At 40.3% G+C, this 18,888-nt stretch overlaps 1 protein-coding gene across 1 annotated transcript in view; it reads left to right on the top strand.

Moving 5' to 3' along the window:
* The window catches only part of camkvl (CaM kinase-like vesicle-associated, like), a 38,070-nt gene that overhangs the window by 2,933 nt on the left and 16,249 nt on the right, over positions 1 to 18,888 (top strand). Inside the window, exon 2 of the mRNA XM_068733587.1 lies at positions 60 to 151. The gene's annotated coding sequence lies outside the window, so the exon portion shown is untranslated. The remainder of the gene's footprint in view (positions 1 to 59; positions 152 to 18,888) is intronic.

Below are 18,888 nucleotides of genomic sequence, written 5' to 3'. Positions count from 1 at the left end.
TTTGCACATAATCAAAGGATCGTTATAAGTGTCAGTTTCTTCTTCTTCCTCGAGTCCAGGTACAGGCTACCAAGTGGGACCGGAGTTTCCATTTTGGATAGGGGGCTGCAAACACACGCACCCACACTTCTCTAAGCCGCGACAACTCAAGGTAAGGCACGTTGTATAAACTCAAAGCGTGGTGCATTAATTTCGCCTCACAACTGCATTTAATCCCCGCTGGCGGTAGACAGCAGTCGACAAAAAAGAGATGTTTTGAGCCGTGATGCTCCTGCTGCTGCTGATGATGCGCGCGGTGCGACTAGCGCGCGTAAAACAGCTGCAGTGAAAATATCATAACTGGCACAGAGAAAGCTGAAAAAGTGTCTGTGTGATCATCGTGCCAACACAAAGTTCAATGCGATACAGTCTGTAATAAGCCATGTAGAAAACTGACTTGTTGAATTTTTGAGTGTTTGCGTGTCTGCATGGTAAAAACGGTCATTTTCTAATATCCCTTACATATCCAGGCTTTCTGTGTTGCATTACAGCAAGAAGCAAATAAGCTGAAGATAGTCACTCCCTCTTAAGTGGCAGTTTTTTTTTTTATTTGGAACCTCACTACGGTTCCTTATCAAATAGAGTCATTTTACAATTACACTTAGTGCAGTGATTTTGTCCCATTAAGAAGTTTTCCAAACAGAGTTACTGTCTGTAATAGTTTTGAAGAAAAATGAGTCCTCTCTGGAGTAAAAGCAAAGACAGGCTTTCACAGGTTCTTCCTCAAACCTTCTCCTTATGCTTCCTGATTCCGTGAAGCTGCATTTAGCATCAGCTTTTCCAGTTATTCACTTGTTAATTATGCATCAAACAGTCAAGAAGCACCAGTCACATTACTTTCTCCATACTAGGTCAGAATATTGACTGCAGCCTTATGTTGAAGGCTTTTAGGTTTAAAGTGGACATTTGAAACCACTGATAGCACAGTGAGCTCAAATGTTGAAAGAGAGGCTGTTGTTAATGTATCTTTAATAGAGTGGCAGTAGCTGTAAATCTACAGTTTGAGTAATCTTATATGAACACATCAAAAGTGATTAAGTGTTTATCAAAGCCACAACAGAGAGTATATCATATTGATTTGTTTTTGCAGAGTCCACCCCCTACTGGCCTCATTAACTTGCTTTATATGATCGTGTGCAATTTGATAAACGAGGCGAGCAGCAGAGAGAAACAAAAACATCACAGAAAGTCTAGTGTAGGCTACTACTGCACCCCGGAGAGAGACTAAAGGAGGTTGCTGAACTAAGAAAGCGAACAAAGTGTCTGAGGAAAAGAGGCTAGGGATGACAAAAAGGAGGGCAGGCGAGGAAAAAACAGAGTGAAGAAAATACACTTTAGATGGGGAAGAAAAGCTCGCTCTGATTTTCCGTCAGACACAACAGGGTGCAAAAGAACCTTCTATCAGACCACATTTCTCTCATAGTTCACACCTGTCTGCTGAGCTGTCAGTCTCGCAATATACACTGTCACATAGTGGTTTCACCCGGATTAGTCCATCTGTGTGTTACCTGTTCAGTAATCTGCCTCCCATCTTTCCAATTCTCCATTCTACCACTCATTAACCTCCACGTCTATCTATCTATCTATCTATCTATCTATCTATCTATCTATCTATCTATCTATCTATCTATCTATCTATTTTATAAGTCTCTCTCCCCGTCTTCTTCGTAGCCACTGTCCTTCAAGCCAACCTGTAAGCTGCAGTATTTTATGTTTGAACTCGTCTCTCAAGACCTCATTTAGAGAGTTTGTGAAAAGGCTGCAGCCTAAAGGACAAAAGGCTTTCAAATTATTTGTATGCTTTTCCATTGTGTACCGTTCATGGCGAACAAAAAAGATTAAAAAAAATCAGCTATACTTGGATTTCTCTGGACAAGCCAGATAACCACAAGCCAACACAACATGCATAATCTTCAAACACAGTTGGTTTCAGGGATATAATGTGTTTTCGTGTGTGTGTGTGTGTGTGTGTGTGTGTGTGTGTGTGTGTGCATGCACATTGTTTTGAAGTCACCAACGTGCTCTTTTTGTGCGAATCAAAGATGCAACTCAGGTTATACAGTAACCCTTCATACACACAGTAAAGCCCGCTGTCTTTTAAAAGTCTGGGATTCATGGTTGGAGATTTTCAGCTGACTGACCTATGATGTGCACTCAGTCAGAAACATTTGGAGGATGAAGTATAACAGCAGGACATTAAATGGAGTTGTAAATCATTTGACAGTAGAATAATAACCTAGATATAACAATTTTGTAAATTTGTAGTTTTATCTAACATATTTATTGTTGTTGAGCAAACATTTAAGCCACAAGTGAAATCTGCTTTCTTCTATGACTTGGTCACGTTTGTTTGGTTGTGTGCTTCGTCTGCGTCTCATATTTAGATATCTAACTGTACGCCGTGGGCCAAGTATTTATTTTTTTTGGTCCTCTCCAGGTATGAAACAACAATTAATTATTTTATTTTTTTCATTTTAGGCACTTTATGTTTTTACATTTTTGCTATTTTGAACTACTGCCCTATCCTGAAATATGAAAAATGTATCACGAATGGTTATACATGCTGCATCCTGCTGTTGGAATAACATATTTCGAGGAGATGCAGCTTTGGTGAAGGTATACTGATTGGTTATGCTGTTGAACAAGTTGAACATCAATTGTAGGAAAACGCTGACATGGTCATATCGTCAAGATCTTAGAGCTCCTTTTCACATTTCCAATTTCCAGTTTGAACTCAATTAAATGGAGGAGTTAGTTTTGACTGCTTACACCAGCCTCTCAACATCACTTCTATTGATTACCAAACCGTCAAGGGTGGAATATAGTTACTACAACACAGATCCAATGCAAGTAGGTTTCAAATAATGACTTTATGATGAAAACGCAGAAGAAGGAAAGAGGATGGAGGAGACGAGTGATGCTGATGTTTACAGTAACATATCGATCAGCCCACATATTTCTCTGAGTTGACTCACTACAGTCTGAACAGAGAGGTTGAAGGAAATGTACTATTTAAAACAAACAAAAAAACATGAACATGGGCTGGAACAACTTGAATATTGCTTATTGATGAGATTGTTTAATGTCAGAGAGAAAGAGGCCAGCATATGCGGTCCAGGCCCAGATGAAGGGCCACTTTCACAGATTTATAATTTCATCAATAGGAAGCCTAATACCAGGTTTGTGTAGATGCTGGTGCAATGCGGGCATCAATATCCCATTATAATGTAATGCAATGCCATAATAGCTGTTAACAGTGGATGCAGTAAACGCCCTCTGATTCTTCGGTGGTTGAATGTGACTGTTTCCCACTGAGATTCTGCTGCTGAGGCACGAGGAACGGAGTCCCGGGCTTTGCTGCAGTCTGCAATCACTATGTCCACCGCCACAGAGATTTTGCATCACAGCAGCCAGGATAGGTTACAGATGGTGGCTGTAGGAGATTAAGATGTGCATTGATCCATCAACATGACTTTTCAACCCTCTGTGCAATGTGACACAGTGTTCCCTCCCTGCCGCCATACTGTATTTGATGGCAAGTAATGATCCTTATGTGGCCCAGGGGCTCGGAGATAATGCTGTTTTTGACAAGGACTTGGCAAATGTGGCCCAAGCTGAAAGAATTAAGGTGGAGAAGATGAAGAGGCACACAAAAGTAGTAGTTGGGCCAGTGGAGCCAGCAGGGCCACGAGTAAAAAATAAAATCCAATCAAAACCGCTCCTTGCTTAGTTCCACGCTCATCACCTATGTTACATAAACATGAGCTTCAGTACACACTGCACACACAGCATATGTTTGTTTTTTTCCCTTAAATGAGTTTGGTGCCGGAGGTATCTCATGTACTGTCCTCCTTGCTCATCTTCTGCCTTCCTGCTCTCACACACTACACATCTCATCTGCTCCATCTGCGCCAGCTGAGCCCTCAGTTCCCTGGTGAACCCCCAACATGCTTTCTGTTTGTCTGTCTGTCTATCTTTCTAGCTATCCATCTATCTATCTATCTATCTATCTATCTATCTTTTTATCAATCTATCTATCTATCTTTTTATCAATCTATCTATCAATCTTTTTATCTATCGATCTATCTATCTATCTATCTATCTATCTATCTATCTATCTATCTTTTTATCAATCTATCTATCAATCTTTTTATCTATCGATCTATCTTTCTATCTATCTATCTATCTATCTATCTATCTATCTATCTATCTATCTATCTATCTATCTATCTTCAGTAAAGGTTTACAGTAGAGGTTTGTGAGCATAATGCAAGAACATTTTCATGTTTTCATCAAAAAGGTGCTCTCAGGAAAATATTACTCTTTAATCTAGTGGTCTAATAATCTAGTGGCAGCTTTACAACAGCAACATCGGCAAAAGTGTTTTCTAGCATGGTGTACATTACATGTAAGTATGTAGTTTGGAGATAAGACCTGCTTATGGAAGGCCCCACATCGACTCAGTTGAGGTGGTGCCATTTGAGGTGTGAGGAAAAATCTTAAATTAGCATGTCATGTATTTAATTTCCTTCCTCAGGCAAGTTTGAAATAGATCTACTCTAATCAATCAGCAAACCGCAGGGAAAAACAAAACACCACAAGTATCTCCAGAAAATAGAAACATGTGGAATACCTGCAGGATAAAAATACAAGCTATATAGAATACAAGGTTAATATAATAGAACCTGATGCTTTGTGGTAGTAAAAAGAAGGTAGTAAAAAAATGACAATGAAAGGTTATCAATAGATTTACAGCCAGATGCCACAAAGGCTGCTATACAAATGTGTATTTCCCCCACTGATATATAGGCTATCATTGTAGTGCATTATGTAAAAAGCCAAAAAACATTACTTATTCATACTTTGCATAAAACATGTTTGTGGCTTAATTTACCAGATCACTATTTCAGAATGATGTGCTGAATGACTTGCATAAACATAATGAATGTGAGAGGCTCTAGAATTGTAAATGATTATCTAGTAATAGAGACCAAAAATTCCACTACAGTTGTGTGGAAGTGTGATTTATAAAAATGGTATCCAAACCAATAAGCAATTGAAAACACTATAGGTAGCTGTAGTTAGACTATAGAAGGCACACATGGAGACATTTCTGGAAGATACCAAGTAGTAAAAGAAATACTAGCTATCATTGCTAGCTTCATCAGTCAGTCAGACTCACTCATCTGTTTATCTCTGATGCAGCACCACTGCTTGCCTGACCTTGCGTTCACCAACACCAATAGCAAGGAGATGTTGGGGCTATACCAGGGGCTTCCAGGGGCTTATACCAGATCAAGTTCAGAAAGCAGACACCCCACTGAGAGTTGATTTCCTGAATCTGTGTCACGTGGGTTACACCACTGCCCCGCCCCTTTAGGAGACTACTGGTAGGGAACGTGAACATAGATTATGACCATTCTTTTGCTGCATAGTCACCAAAGTAAATATTGGACCCATTTTTCAAGAGTCACTCATAAGAAAATAGACTTTGTTCGAGGCTAACGGTTGTTGCCGACAGAAGTACGTCTAAGTGGGAAGCTGCTAACCGGCTAACGGTAGCAGAATAAAAACAGTAGCTTATACGTCAAATGTTTTGCTTGACCTTCCCCAGCTGCTCAAAAAAGCAACCATTGTATAGCTGTATTGCAATTGGAGACTACAATATTTTGTTCTACATTTGTAAGCCAAACTCTTTCCAGTGGTTGCACTTTCCCATTATTGCATAAAACAATATCACAGTTAAAGCTACAAAACATTTACAATGGCAGGAATCCCAGATCCAGGCCACTGCCAAAATGTATCAACTGTTTCTTGGGCCAGGGATCTGTTCACCAAATTTCAGCCAAATTCATTTGTAACTTTTTGAAATATTTTGCAGACAGAGCTGGGAGAACACATGCACCAACCAACTTCACTGGCAGAGGCAATGAAAGAACGTCACCCTGTGTGTTACTACACTAACACACAGGGACATCAGCGGCTCTCTTTCACAAACACACACACACACACACACACACACACACACACACACACACTAAAAGACACGGTAAATTTATTTTTTTTAACTTGTATTGGGACAATAAAAACCAGAGCCAAACTGTAGAGGAAAACTACAAACTCTGATTAAAGCAATGAATTAAATTGAATCTGGTACCTAAGCAACATGTACCAACACAACACAGCAAGGGAGGAATGAAACCTGGGAAATCTTCATTTTCTCAGCTGAGGCAAGCTTAAGATGTTTCTTCACAAAGCATTGCATACACACGGGTATGCACTCACATAAACGCAACCACAATTTACTGTAAGGTAAAGTGAGCTGTGTTGTGCTAGAAACTCCCAGCTCTACGTTCAATAAAAAATATGTTTCCAATCATTTTTGTGCAAACTAATGGAGAGGGTGAATGGAAAAAGCAAATGTCAATGAAATCCCCACAATATTGCTTTCTGTCCACTTGAAAGGTTGTAGCACATTAAATAAATAACACAAAGTAAAGACTACATGTGTAGCTTCATTTGACATTTATGGAATTTATTTATTTCGCCCTGCATGTCATTTGCATTTGCAGCTTTTTAAAAGTTTGCCTCGAATTTCCTTGACAGACGTATAAGAAATAGCTATTGATTGCTGACCTTTGCTCAATGGTGTCAGACTTCTTTTTTAAAACCTACCGAGTACAATAGTAGGATATACAAAAAGCAGACGAGAGACTCTTCCATAGCTTGGATTTTGGAGGCAGCTTAATCACACAGATAAAAAAGATGAGCAGTTTTTTCCCGCACTTTGTTGTAGGATACTGAATTAACCAGTATTCAAGGCCTTGTAAATACATGTGGGGAGAAACAATGAATTAATAATGAGTTATCCTATCCCCACGGTTCTCTAGTGTTAGAGGAAAGAGAGAGAGACTGGAAGTGACAGAGAAACAGAGAGGGAATAGAAAGACAAGATAGATTAGAGGCAAAAAAGACCAATGGAGATCGAGAGTACTTCATTAAAGTGGCATTTACTACCAGAGCCTGTATATGCTGTCCTCTCTGTCTCTACCTCCTCATCTGTCATTTCTCCATGTTCCCATCCCTTTTCCCCTTTCCACTTTCTTAATGCTTTATTTCTTAGCCTCTGTCACCGTTCTCCTTCCTCTCAGGCCATCTCTTGCTTTCTTGTGCTTCTGTTTTGTCATCTTTTCTCCACCTCTCCTTATTTATCTCTGTCATTAGTCTGTTGTGTGAGTGACTGCAGTTGCCTTTTGTAGGGGAGGAATTGTGAACAGAAAGAGGAGACAGTGAAACTGTCCTGGCATAGTTTTCCTTCCTGTAAATAGACCTCTGGAGCCGAAGCTCCTCTAACGTACTCCACATGGCCCAATTTCACGTTATCTGAGTCCACTCACCTGTTAATTGGGGTTTTTCGTCATGCTGGTCCAGACTGAACAGAGCTAAATTTGGAGCTCTTGGCTGTCCTGGCTCACTGTTTGTTTGAGTTCAGCAAAAAAGTGTGGCTAAAACTGGGCTAGATTCTGGGCCAGCAAACAGTAGCTAGGACACAGATCAGACAAAATGACATAAAAGGTAGAAATGAAACCCATAAATACTATACACATAAATGAGTGCAATCCTGATTATTGTCACAATGATGAAGTAAAAAAAAAATAGAAGGGCTGAAGTAATTATAACTCAAGCATCAACGCTATGAAACAAAACAAAAGCATACATAACAAAATGTGTTGCAGTTTAAAAGCAGATTTAAATTGATGAGTTTTAAGTGCAGAATAGAGTAGCAGCCACTTATTGCTTGCCCGTTATATTCGTCATTGGGATTTATCATTTGCTCTTCCTCCACCAGCCCCAGCTACATCACCCCTTACGTAACACCCCAAGCTGTTGTAAAGATGGATCCAACAAGCCACTGCTTTATCAAGCCTTCAACTGTGGCTCCCCATCGCATCATAACGATGGCTGCCAAAACTACAACCCCTCAACTTCTGGAAGCCGTTCCCCTGAACAGCGATATAATGTAGCTAAGGCAAGCTAAGGACATCTGCGGCACAGCATTTTTTTTAATTGAAAACAATTATGGTAGGGACTTTGCACAAGAGGGAATTGTTAGTGTTGAAAGAGACAGATACAGGCAAAGAAACATACTGGGATAATAAGGTACATTTGAAATGGTTTTTTTCATTGGACCAGCGGGGAAACGCTACGTGTCAAGGTTCTTCACTTTTTCCTCCTTGGTTGAATGCATGGATGGATTCAAGAGATGAAAAAATTCTTTACTGTTGCGATGTTGCTTCAAGAATCAAAGACAGAAATAGGAATCAGGAAGAGTTTTTGCGCTGTAGAGAGTTCAACAGCTGAAACTATCTGTCCGCTCTATAGCAAAGATAACCACAGAGAGGAGGAGATAAAAGGGGGAAAGAAAAAGAGGTCAGAACTGAGCCGGATTTATTGGCTCAGCTGGTCATAAAGGAGGCTTTATCCTCACATTGCATTATGCAAGCCAAGATCTCTGCTAGCTACAGGTGAAGGATGACTGCTCTGCAGACACAGATTCTCTCAGTCTCTCTCTTATCTTCCTCCTGCCTTCTTCCTCTCTGTATATTTCTTTCTCTCTCAGGATGGATGAGTTTAATACTGAGGTGGTTAGAAACAAAGACAGATTTCTTCACTGAAGTGCATTTTTTACTAGGTCTGACTGGTGGAATAAAAACCAGCCTTCCCCCCTTGTCCTCCTCGGATCCTGCCACACCTCCCCCAATTCCATACCCTCTGGCCTTTGCCTTTTAAAAACTTCCCCTTTTCTTCTCCCTGCTGTCTCTTTCTCACTACCATTACAGAAGCATACCCTTGATTGCTTCAATGGATCTAGCCATCTATAAGAGATATACCTTTTGAAATGTATGGGCGCTAATAGATATGCTCAGTCTTAATGTCTTTCACTTATTCCTTAACTTATTATTTCACTTTATACCAGATGCTCATACAGACAGTACCAGCCCAGCCGAGGCACCGCAGGCAGGATCTAAGAAGTGTCCAGGACACTTTTAAGAAAAGCACCAGATAGCACCAGATAGTATTGTTGGTTTCACTCATTCATGAAGCACAAACTCATAAGTTTACAGTTTTATTGGTGACAAATTAGCAACATCCAACTTACACATTTTTTTCATGGGCAGCATGCATTGTATTTTTTTTTCTACCATAAAATCTTCATTATATACACACTAGTATTCACTGGTAGTTGAGTAACTGAATATGTCAGGTTGCTTGATAGATCATATGCTCACAAAATTCAAAAAAGAAATACTGACAGGCGATCTCTGTTCGCCTTTGAGGAGACTTGGTACTGAGGAGTTGAGAAACAAGTGTCGGTGGGGGAGCAGGATTGTGTGAGGTTAGAGGAGATAACCATTTCAGTCTACCTCATCAAAAAAAGAGCTTGAAAAGCAATGGAAAGAAAAAAAAAGTCGAGAAAAAGCAGCTAAATAGGAAAAAAGCTAGAGCATGCAGCATGCGCTGCCTTTGCTCTGACCTGGTTCCAGTTAATCCGCCTACTTTACACGATGAACATTACCTCCACACTGTATTTATAGAGCTTTTTGCTGTGTGTTTTTGTGTGTAAGCCGATGTGTAGGCCAATATGAATGTGATTTTGTTTTAATGTGTGACCACAATTGTAGAGTAAATGCATTAGTCCATGTCATATAGGGGCAGGGTGTCTGATACCACAGTTTGAGGGGAAAAAAGACCCATTTTAAACCCCTTTTTGCAACAAGCAGCAATCCTTAAGCCTGATTTTTGGAACCATTGTTGAAGCACCATATGTTACAGTTCCTGTAACATCCTGACATGCTTTTTCCAAGAAAGCTCCAAAAAGAAAATACTTATTATTCAAATCATTAAAACATATTGATTAAAGAAAGGGAATACTTTGGGACATGCTGGCTTGATTGACAGGTGCCTTAAGCCACAATCAGACCGACTTTGCCTCTGCGTGGAAAAACTCAACCCTAGCATTCATTTGAATGAGGCCTGTCCGGCAATGTAGCGGGGGTGCCAGTGCAGAGGGACAAACTTTTGCAGCAATGCAATGCGACATCATACAGAAAAGTGTTATCTAGGCCAATCAAATAGTATTTCTACTGTTTGTCATCGCGACGAGTGTTATCATAAACCGTTTTTTTTTCTCCACAATGTCCTTTCCACATCAACTGAAGCATGACTGATGTGGTGCTTTGAGCTAGTGCTTACGTCAGCATGCTGACAGTTGCTAATTTGCAACACACGAAAACTAAGGGTAATGAGAATTTAGTATAAACAGTTTTAGAGGTATTTGGTCATAAACCAAAGTATAGGAGAAATAAAAAAGCACAAAGAAAGTTGATACAGTTCATTGTGAGTCTGACATTAATATGTGCACCAAAATGAACGGCAATCCATCTAATAGTTGTCAACCTCATAATGATCTCAGGAGATCACCAAAATCAGTCACCTTTCTCGGATTTCTGTGTAGTATAAAGACGACACTGTTAAAGTATTGCCAATAAATGTAATGCTAAAAAAGCTGTTACTTGTATTTAGCAAAGCAACTGAGTAGCATATAAACCCAGTTTCCCAGTTTCCAAATGTGTATTTTTTCCCTTAAAAATCTGAAAGTAGGAAAACTAAATCAAGGCTTTGAGGCAGTGAAGACACCAGCTCCATGGATACTGAACTGTAGTTGCACATGCACCTTTGACTCGAATGGGGCCAGGGAATAAACAATCTCCATTTCAGGACCAGAAATTCATCTTATCATTATTTAACAACCAGAGACTGGTGCTCTCCTTCTAAAATAACCCAGAAGATGATTCTACATAAGCTCACCTTCAGCAAGCTTCACAGGTATACTGGATGCTATAAGGTGTGAGCAGTATACCCACACACTGTTTAAAAATAGAGGAGGCCCTGACAGTCCTACACAAACCCTCCCAGCAGAGACCTCTCTGTTGAAATGGTCTCCAGCCTTATGACTCTTATCCAAAACTTCAATCACTGCTCCTTTCTCCTCCTCTTCTCTGTTCCTCCTCCCTCTTCTTCCTCTCTTCTCTCTCTCTCCAGGGAGGGGATTTTGCTTCTATAAGTCTTCCATCACACTGAATATTTCACAAAAGCACTTTTTTCCCATACACACACACACACACACACACACACACACACATACTGCTGACTTTCTCACGGAAGCGTTCTCACTTTCATTCCCTCACGCTCTTCACATCTGTCATCTTCCATGCTTTGTCTCTGTCTTTCATTCTTCCCCTTTTCTTGTCATCTTCATCTCAATTTTATTTTCTCCTCTGAATATTCCTCATTGTCTGGCACCAGAGCTCCCTCTTCATTCCTCTTCGCTTTGCTCTCACCCACAACCAAAACCCTTTGCTCCTTCCTCTCTTATTTTTAACACAAGTTACTTTCTTACGTCCCCCTTTTCCAGGAATGCATTTGGAATATAAGTCTTAAAAGCATTGCACTCCTTGTAATCAATACACTCCCTGCTTGGCCTTTATGCTATCTTTCTTCTTTGTTCATCTATAATGCAGATAATGTCAAAACTGATTGGTTTGAACCAATGACTAATTAGTTCTCGGGTCAGTTCAGCAATATTGCTGTAAATTAGTTGCGATACAGTCAACCTCCCGAGTCAATATAGTTGACCTAAAATTCCAGCAGCTGTTCTTCACGCTATTGAAGCTTTCATAGAGGAATCGCTGCACAGATCGCCACTATAGCACTGCAGCCCACAAAAGTGTAATGAGACACGCTCTCATAAGTCATTTTCTAAGCTAACTTTTCATAGGTACGTATCTAATGTTACAGTAAAAGAGTCAGTGCATCAATGAAGATTGCGTAGGTTTTTTTCCTCATCTATGAATAATTCATGTGGTATGCCGGATAAGTCTATTTAATAGCCTTAGTGTTTGTGTGTGTCCTGTTGATTCAGCCCCAGGAGTTTTAATATTGTGCTTTTCGTCTCGAAAATGATATTCTTCATTTCATCATCAGTATGAGTCAAAGCTTGCTTTGTGTGTCTGTGTGTGTTTTGAAATGCCTCTATGCCTCTGAGGCTCTAATGCAGCCACAGAACAACAATCACCTCTCCTAAATGATTTTGAGGCGTCTCATATAGGAAACAGGTGCCGATCTGACCATAATGACTGTAGCACCATTGCCCCTCTTCTGCTTTCCATCCATCTTCTTTCTCTGACTGCAATGACATTCGTACAAGTCAGATATTCAATCTTTGGAAAACAACGCATTTGGAGACATTTGAAAAGAAGTCCTATTGGAGGACCTGATTGATATTTCATACTTAGCTAGGTTCTTCACAACAGCATATTGTTAAACACAACAGCCTAGAGTGTAGAGGCAGTTGCCTCAGGCTAGTTACACCAGAGTCTACTCACCGTGCACTGTGACATTCTGATGTCAGCCACTGTTCGTTTGTCTATTTGAGCGTAATCAGAGATGCAGACAACATCTGGAGTACACCCACATTGCAGCACCAGTACTTTTGTATTTCTCTGACAGGATATCAAAGTCGAATAGCTATACCTCCACATTTTGACAGGATGATCTGCATTAATAGTCAAAACTTGGAAGATGGGAAACCTGTAGAATTATCCATTATGTTATATGGAACCAAACTCAGAAGAAAAAAAGGAATAAACAAAGAGGACCAGTGGCCACAAGTTGAAACTAACCAACAGTGATATGATGAACATAAGCGTGAACAGTATATACAGGGTTTACAAATAACCCAAAAACCTCTGCATATCGGTTTGTCACAATGTTCAAATTTCTTCTTGTGAGGCTCTTATCACCACAGATTGATGTTTAACTTCCACTCCACATTCATCTTGCATTACTTTCTGCGTAGATGGAATTTGGACATTGCTTTCCAGATGAAGCGCTTGGAGATTGGAATTCTTGATAGGGAGCTGCCATGAGAGGACCACTAGTGCAAAACGGTGGTTCGAAAGTAATTCCCTGACCTGTGTGTGTGTGTGTGTGTGTGTGTGTGTGTGTGTGTGTGTGTGTGTGTGTGTGTGGGGAGGCTCCATCTGATTATGTGCTGCTGACATGCCCAAACTGGACCATGCAGTCATTATTTCATCATCCTTCTTTTCCTTACTGCTCCTTCTCTCTCTTTTCCGTATTCATCATAGATTTTGTCCATTCTCTTGTCCTTCTCTCTCTCTCTCTCTCTCTCTCTCTCTCTCTCTCTCTCTCTCTCTCTCTCTCTCTCTCTCTCTCTCTCTCTCTCTCTCTGTCTCTCCCACTCTAACTTTCCCATGAGACCAAATGACCTCATTTTCCTCTCAAGACTTGTGCTTGAGCAGGCTTGTTCTCATCACACACGCAAACATGCACACATGCAGAAGCGCTAGTGCAGAAGTAGCACAATTTAGTATCATAAAGTGCATATTATGAATATTTCTCTAAATGCCCCAACATAACAAAAGCTTGGCATTTGCTCGGACTCTGTCTGCTTTACACCTTGTAATCGGTGCAACAGCAGACATTCCATCATTTACAGTAATCTGATATGACTTCAGCATTTCTATATCTAACAACAACACATGTGTTTACTTGTAACAGCTGTGTCCATAGTCCCTGTGCTTCCCTTTTTAGAAGATATACACATGCGAGGCAAAGCCTTCAGGACTTAGATTACTGCAGATGCGACTAAAACAGAAACGACCACCTCCCACAAACCGACTAAAACCTCACATAGCAGAGCTGTCCCTTATACCCCTGAAACTCAAAGGCAGCTCGGAAGATTATAATGAGAAGACAAATTATGCTGAAATTAAAAACCAAAAACAGCTGAACCTTGAAAATTCAATTATCCGTAAACCTTGGGTTCAAACTCAATCTGGAGAAAATTATTATTTTGTGTTTCCAAAAGGTGAATTAGTGACTCTTGTTATCATGCACAGTACTGTGTGCTATTCTGTTTGACTGTTTATTCAGCCAGATCAATTGAAAAAATAATTTAATTCAAAGTTCAACATCTACCATATGAGAAACTGTGACAATATGGTTACTGTAATGAAAGTCAGTTCACATCTACATTCACAATTTGCTGTGCAACAGGTAGTGGTGAAAAACACAAGGCACCAAAACACTTGACGATCTCTGCTTGCTGTTTCATAAAACAGAGAATAGAGAGTCACCAGGATGCTCTGATCGTGTCTTTTTTTTTTTTTGCAGTCAATGGAGTGGTTCAGGCTCACGACATGTTGTCTTCCACATTCCCTGCTGAAGTTCTTTGTCGATGGACATTTGCCTCAGTACAGTCAATAGGGAATCAACAGAGATGTAACATGGACCAGATAAAGGGAGAAAGAGGTTTATTGTGAGGAGATAGTAGAGGAATGGAGTAAAAGTAGGGAGATGGGGAGTTTTCTTTGCTGCCGATTAGCTTAACATCTCGGCTGGGGCGAGACAGTGAGGGTTGTATGAGAGAAATGTGATGGCTTGTGTCTGAGTGTTAGATCGTGTGTGCATCTGTACGTGTCTCTCCCCATTTCACTCTTACTGTGTTGATGTGCGTGTGTGCGTGTGTGCATGCAAACTGAGGTGTGGATTGAGCCTCTCAACTGAGGTCTGGGGTTTTTGGAGAGGCACTCTGCACGGTGTGTCTAAAGGCCACAAAAAGAATGAATTAATGCAGTTCTGATCAATGGCACACATACAAATGGATGGTGGGAAAGAAGGTTTTGCAGTTTAATTTATTCCCCAGAGAGGGCAAACCTAACAATGAGACCATTGGCTGAACACATGTACCTGTGCATTTGAATGTGTGTGTGTGTGTGTGTGTGTGTGTGTGTGTGTGTGTGTGTGTGTGTGTGTGTGTGTGTGTGTGTGTGTGTGTGTGTGTGAGTGTGTGTGTAGGTGGATTGTGGGTAGGTGCATTAGTGTCTGTATGTGTTTGACAGAGAGAGTGAACAAAGGTGTGTGTGAGAGAGAGAGGGAGAGAGAGTGTATTCTCTTTCCACACGCGTATATCTCAAGCACCCAAAAGTGGATTAAGTGTAACCAGAAGAGCCCTTCGATCGCGCGTGCACACACACACACAAATGAAGTTGTTTGATAAAAGTAGCATCACTCATGGACCTGAAGGAAGTTTCATTTTAAGTCATTGAAACATAGTGTGCCTCTGAGCGTGTTCATGCACACAGACTCAGCTCTTCAACCCTGTGCTAGGGGAGGAAACAACTTGGCAGAGAAGGTTGTGTCTCTCCATTGACCCCAGTCACAAACGCACATGTATAATGCACATTCACACACTAATAGGTAGACACTGCCATCAGCTTTCCACATTCCTTCCCCTGAGTATTACATATCCTCTGAATGTTTTATAGTGATCTCAAACTTCTGAAACATTAGCAATATTGCCTCCTTCATTCTGCCCTTTTGTCTGTTGAAGGCGTTTATGTAGCATTCTGTGAGATGCACTTGAGTCGGAGCTGACAGGAGTCATTTAATTCAGTGGTTTTATGTTTGACATGTGAGCCATGTGTGACACGGTCGTATCTGCCTGGCAGGGCAATTTTTTCTGCACCACAAACTTTTCGCATGAAGTCTTTTTTTTTCCCAACCTGCATGCATGAGTGAAGCACACAATGTAGTTCGGATTTTGTTTTTCACTTGTGAATAAATACAATATATATTCACAGTATAGAGATTTTTGCATTGTTATACATCAGGATAAAGAGGAAACATTCGCAGTAGAATAAGTAGATCACAGTCAAAAAATATCTGTAGCTGCAGAGTTGGGATTGTCTTCTGTCTTAAAATTTGTTATAACTGCAAACGGAATATAACAACAACAAACACAATATTTAAAGAGTATGTCACACACTTTTCTTTATTATCCATACCATAATTTCGAGAGTACAAGAACATGTTTGTTGTCCAAAGCTCCACTTAGTCTCAGCGGAGTGAAGCTCCATTCTGTTTCTTTCTGGTTTCAAACAATTGCACAAGTGGAATACATTGATTTGTGATTGATGGTCAACTAGATAACGGGATACAACAGCTAGGTGGTTTTTAAGCAGATGTGTGTCAAGTATACATCAGCTTTTTCAAAACCCTTTTTCCCAAGAAATTTCAAATAAACAATTACCACATGGGAGAGTATTTTCAAAAATATAATGTCCAGGGATAGAAAATGGCAGCTTGATAGGGATAGAGGACCAAAATCAAGAAAAAGGTTTGTGTTTTCAATTAAATCCACATTATTGTGAACGTAGTCAAAACCTACCAAGGAAATAGAAATCTTCAAACAAAAAGCTGGCTTGTGCAGGGGACAGGTGCAATGCTGCTTTAGTCAGTAGACATCCGCTGTGAGATCATTTAAGCACATAGAGAGTCGCGCTATTACACACTTGGGGTGACACAAAGAAAGCGGCGTATTGATTCTTATTTTAATTAAATTTACTGTTGTACATTGGCAGTATTTACTCTATGTCCTTGCTCCACGCAAAAGCACACAATTCTCTGAAGGCACATGTGCTCACAGCTTAACAATTATTGGTGTAGTTCATACACGGGATGTGGACGCAATTAATGTAGCACCTGTACACTTTTGTAACAAAACAATACAATAGCACTGCCATTTTATTGGATACTCCCTCTCCCTTAATGTTCAATTTGAGAACAAAATATTAGGTACACCTTATATAACACATTATATCCTGTACCCATTATAGCTGAGACAAAACATTAGCCCCTATAATGCAATCCTGTGCAGTAAAACTATGGCCTCAAAAGTTACCAGTGTTAAATCAACATCTCTCTGACACAATCTCAAGAAAAGCTAAACATTAGAGGCTTCACAAATGTGGGATTGGTTGCAGGGCAATGGCGTTGGATGGGATTTATTCCATTCACACCTTGTTAGTGTGCAATATATGTTTTTTAGTTGTAAGTCAATCAGATGCATGCTATTCTAACCCTGGTCAAAGCAAATAGCTGATCAATAAAACAAAAGTTTGTGATGACTTTAGTCTGCTAAGACTAAAATATCTCAATACCTATGGTGTTGCAGGGACATTCACGGTATCCAGAAGATGAATCACACAGACTTTTCCTACAGCGCCACCAGCTGGTTTACATTTGTGCTTTTAAGCGAAATGTCTCACCAACTATTGGATGGACATTCATGGTCTCCACAGACTGAATTGTCTTGTTACTTGACTTTTCATCGACTGCCATCATCAGTTCACATTTTTTACTTGTCAAATACATAGAAAGAAATACAAAGCAGCACAAAATGGAAACAGAGAGAGAGAGAGAGAGAGAGAGAGAGAGAGAGAGAGAGAGAGAGAGAGAGAGAGAGCGAGAGAGAGATGCTTTTGTTCATAAATAGTTCTACAGTTTGTGTCTTACGAGAGAAAAATGCTCAAAACATGCAAATGCACATTTATGCTTTATGCATATGTAATATATTTATGAATGTCTTCCTCCTGGTTTGTGATCCCTACTGCCCCCCATCACTCTCTAGCTAGCTGTAATGTGGAGATCTGCTTTTCTATTTGATTTCATGTCCAACTTGGAGAGGAAGGGCTTGTTCCTGCGACTTTTTGTGAGATTTTGTACGTATGAGTGTCTATTCAACTTATCCGCACAAAAGGTTACTCACACACACACACACACACACACACTCACAAAAAGCACACACTATCCATCAGTCTGTGTATTATATGTGTGCTGTGTGTATGTGTGTGCCTGCTGGTTTTTGCCTCAGGCTATTCTGGTGTCAGAAAGAGCAAGTCTGTCAGCCACATATTGCATCATTCCAAGTTAGCTACAGACACACACGCACACATACACACATTTTTGTCAAAACAATAAAAAAGAGGTACTGTAGCCCTTCTCCCTGAGGACGCACTTACTGTGCAAGACCTGCACAGATCCACTCTCCTAATGAGGGGACAGGAAACAGAGGACACATGGGGGGGAAAGGAGAGAGGTAAGGAAGGAAGTATTTCTGACAGACTGGTAGAAGGTTTGGAAACACACGAATCCTATAATTTAGAATAATAAGGCAATATTCATGTGCTGTGTGTTCGTGTGTGAGGAGTCTGGAAAAGTCTCTCTCCCTGGGCAGATGTGATGAATTTTCATTAGAGCGTTTCCTTATTAAGCCTGTTTCTGTCCTTGTGTATGCTTGCAGTCACACACAGAGACAGACAGACAGACCGACCTGAGATGGGGACTGCTCTGTGTGAAAAAGGGGAATTAGTGTTTTTAACAAGCATAGTGAGAAGACCCCGTCCTGGGAACTCGGTGGAAGAAGCAAATGTAATGGGTAACACATACACAAACACTAACCACTATGTGGTATCCACACATGTCTAACTCTTAATACTGTAAGTTTTGTGTAAGAGTGCGTGTATTTAGAAATTCATTCACACTCTTTTTCACTCTTGTGTCCTGTAGCACACTTGATTTTAAAAAGTACAGTCATTCCGAGAATTGTGCCTTCATCTGCTTCTCGTCTTGACAGTTTTTTTTGTAAAAATGAACCAAAGGTTTTATTTAAGGAAATTAAAAATAATCAAATTTGCAGGGACAGGAGCTGCGGGGGAGTAGAGAATATTAAGGGCCAAATGAAAATTACTGAAACCAATAAGGGATTAAAAATAATTCTTTATTACATGCTTTGCTTAAAAGGCCTTACTAAAAACTTTAAAGGTTGAGGTAAACTACACTGAGGAGTTCCCAGGGGTGCTACCGGTAACACAGCAAATCCTGAACAGAAATGGTGTAGTCCTCACTCGTATCCCAGGGTTTGTA

Source organism: Cebidichthys violaceus, unplaced genomic scaffold (assembly GCF_023349555.1).
Source record: "Cebidichthys violaceus isolate CVI_PGR_0920_01 unplaced genomic scaffold, fCebVio1.0.p SCAF_6, whole genome shotgun sequence".
Taxonomy (NCBI): domain Eukaryota; kingdom Metazoa; phylum Chordata; class Actinopteri; order Perciformes; family Stichaeidae; genus Cebidichthys; species Cebidichthys violaceus.
The sequence above is the reverse complement of the archived record's forward strand: the minus strand, read 5'-3'. Positions and strand labels throughout refer to the sequence as shown.